This window comes from Kogia breviceps, chromosome 2 (assembly GCF_026419965.1).
Source record: "Kogia breviceps isolate mKogBre1 chromosome 2, mKogBre1 haplotype 1, whole genome shotgun sequence".
NCBI classification, from domain to species: Eukaryota; Metazoa; Chordata; class Mammalia; order Artiodactyla; family Physeteridae; genus Kogia; species Kogia breviceps.
This window is the reverse complement of record NC_081311.1, coordinates 98026106-98029759: the sequence shown is the minus strand read 5'-3', so window position 1 is coordinate 98029759 and position 3654 is coordinate 98026106. Positions and strand designations below refer to the sequence as shown.

Genomic DNA, 3654 nt, shown 5'->3' with positions numbered 1-3654 from the left:
TCTGAAGCAAACGTTTCAAGCCAACAGACACAAGACTGCTAGTGAAAGTACAGTTTTCCAAAATATCACAATCCACTCCTTAGACATAGAGTGTGTTATTGAGGGAAGGCTATGATGGTTTTCATATGTGGGTGTTTTCTCCTAGGTCAGGAGATACACGTGAGCATTTGAAATCTCAAGGCCTCCTACATCTACTTGGATTATCATGATTCTCCAAGTACATGGTGCCTTAAGAAACTAATTCCCAAAGCATGCCTTGTATCTTGCTGAGTCTTCATATACCACACATTACTGAAAATAATTGAAAAATAGCAAGCAACTAATGAAAAATCCAAACTTTAATTTGGCCAGCCACTGGAAGCTGTGTATCTCACTTTCTAAATCGAAATTCCTTATTTTAAAATAATTAAATATCAATTTACTCTCTTTAAGTTTTTCAAACTGCTTTAGCTAAAACCAATGGTTCAATTGTTTGTTTCAAAAAGAAATATGAGTATGTATTTCTTATAAATTATAAAATTCAATTTTTATCATCTTCTATTCTTGCATTAATCTTTGTTATCAAATGATGAGTTTAAGTAGATAAAATACCACCATTAAAAATATATTTACCCAGATATACACATACATACACGTGCACACACACGCACTGCAGATCAACCCAAGAACAGCCCTCATGTTGATTTTCAGCTTAACTCCACTCTTAGGTTTGTACTTGAAGCAACTGATTAACATAAGGTGCAATATATGGCAACTAAACTGAAATATTTTTAGGAAAGTGATGGCATCAAAAGAAAAGGGTAAAACCAAGATTTACATATCATACCCTTTTAGCTTCTTCTTTTCTATATTCTTATGTAAAAAATGCTCTTTTTTCTCCTGACGTTTCTTTTTAAACATCTTTTTATTATCCTTTTCAGTGGGTAAACTGATTTACTGCCTTGCTGCCTAAGCACCGCTACTGGTGAATGGACCTTATCTCTGGCCTAATATTGAATTTTTTGTGTTGTTTTTGCTTTTTGGTTTTTTACTTCATTTTGATTTTGGACACCTGGATCTCCTTGTATCTATTAATGGGAAATTTGAGAGACTGGAAAATATCTAATACAGTATTTAGTGCTTGTGTATCTTTAGAACACTTCCAAAGATATAGTGAAAAAAAGTGAAATTTTTTTTGAAGGAAGGCTTATGATTTTTTTTTTCCTATTCAACACAGAGCAAAGGGAGATTTGACCAATATTTAGCTCATCTGATACCATCATCTCACCTGGTTTCATTATGTCATGTATTTCCAATTGCACACATTAATCTGCAGCATCCTGTGATTTCCCAAAGTAGAAGTCATATTATGAAATTAAAAGGCTTTTATCAAGGTATTATTTCTGTTTATCAATGAACATGTAAAATAAAATCATTGCTTTCTAAGTGAGGTCAAACCTCATGACGGCAGGCAAATCACCCTGCCAAATCAGCACTGCATCACACAGACTTCTCAGACTATGCCACAGTGCAGAGATGGCATAAGGTCTGATCTGCTTTGGTAACGAATTAACCTAACCCATGAGTGTATTTATACTACACACCAGTCTGAGAGATTGTGTATTATAAATGATAAAAACATGAATTAAGAAAATTCAGTTATGTTCTCCAAGGGTCCTTCAATGCCTGCATTATATGATCCTAAGACTTTTACTTAGAAAACATCTGATTTAATTGACCAAATATGTCTGTCTATTCAAATTACCAGATACTGCAGATGTGAATCCTGGATTGGAGAATTGATAAAGTCAACTGTGCGTATGTTTACTTCCCAGGCAGACAATCAAGAGAGTTAATCATTAAAAGTTTTTGAAAATGGAGGTTACTGGACAATACAGTCTAATTATTCTACCTAAATCATAGTATTCTTGAATATTATTAATATTAGCCTTTTTTCCACTTATCTTCTCATATGATTTTATTAGCCCAAACCTGATGCGGATAGACTCCTTCTAGCGTTTTCAATTGTGATGTTTTAAAAGGAACATCAATTGTATATAAATAAAGCTCCATATACATCCAATATTTAAAACATTAATAATATCTATTTTACATGTAATACCTCTCATTAGTTTTGCCTGATGTTTTCAATGTCTTTTAAAATATCTTTTAATCCTTAAATTCTGCTTTCATCCTCCTTCTTTCAAGCAATTTATTTGTAGAAGAAACCAGGTAATTTATCCTATATAGTTTCATACACTCTGGAGATATTAATTTTTACTAAGAATTCAACCAAAATGCTATTAATACAATGCTAACCATTTAGCATCATATTTCACTTTTTATTTTTCCAAGGTTCTTTTACAGGATCTGATTTGATCCATTTGGTCCTTGCATCACAAGTAAAATCCTTAATGAGAATGGCACCTCTAGGGAACCGTAATGAGATACAAGGTTAAGGAAGCCAGGTCAATGCATGGGTTTGGATATATGGCAAGCCCGTCCCCCTGGACCTCTCATCGTGTCCCATGTCAGAGCAAACTGGCCCTGAACCACTGCCTGGCCTCTGTCTGTAGGCCACAGGCACTGAAGTGGTTTGCACAGTGGAAAAGAAAAGGGGAAAAAAAAAAAAAAAAGAAGCCAGGTCAGACTGGTCATATGTTTACCCTTAGTTGCTTGACGTCAGGTGCTAAAAGCTGAGTTGCCATCAAGGTGAGATCCCAGGAATGCTTATCAAACTTCAGTGGCAATAAGCAAGGCAAAATTATTTTAAAGGAAAATTAATACTGAATTTTAAAGCTATGGAAGAAGCAAAGACAACAGGATGCAAATCAAGGGAAGATTTGAACAAGCAATTTAATAGAGGCATAGCCATAGCCAGTATAAGTATGTGGAAACTTAATTTTAAGGAATATTTCTTCTAAGGCCAAGTTTGAAGTTTTATATAAATCTTAACAGACTGGGCACATATTAGGTTACATTGGAAATCCAAATATTATTTTCCAAATTTTATGGAGAAAGTATTAAGCTCAGATTGATTTCTTATTTGAATAATTCTTTAATTTCAGCATACTGCTTTCAAATCATCTTAGTGTTTTTAATTCTAGCATTCTATGTTGCCTAGACCAAGAAAAATATTAGTTTCAAAAACATATTTAGCATTCCCCAATAAACAATTTGATACCTAGAGAATCAACGAAAAGGATTTTTTTTTTAAATTCTAAGTTTGTTAATCAACCAAGTTTGGAATCCACTGCTTAGATCACACCAGACCTCACAGTTATACCTCTTTTTGTTTTATTGTTTGTTTGTTGACATATTTAAATGATAGAGACCAGAAGTAACAAGATATACAGAAAATTTTTCTTATTTTGGAGTCAACCTTGTTTTTCAAACTTGGGCAACTTAGCTTGCCCAAGTTTGAAAAACAAGAGCCTCCCTTTCCTCTCCTTTAACATAGAAATTAAAATACACACCTTAACCATGAGTATTAAATCAAATAATTTAAGAGACTGGATGGTAGTAAGTACTCAATAAATGCTAGCTTTTAATCTTCTTTTAATCAATAATGCATTGACCTAAAAAAACAGGTGCACTAATGGCTATACTTAATACAGGCATAATTTTGCCATAAATTATTTGTAAAAATAAAAGAAGCAATGAGTAGGTTTATTT

General features: G+C 33.2%; 1 non-coding gene across 1 annotated transcript; it reads left to right on the top strand.

Moving 5' to 3' along the window:
• Nucleotides 1–2453: 2453 nt before the first annotated feature.
• Nucleotides 2454–2585, top strand: LOC131751711 (small nucleolar RNA SNORA42/SNORA80 family). The gene has a single exon (XR_009334276.1). It is a non-coding gene; the product is annotated as a small nucleolar RNA SNORA42/SNORA80 family (small nucleolar RNA).
• Nucleotides 2586–3654: the final 1069 nt, after the last annotated feature.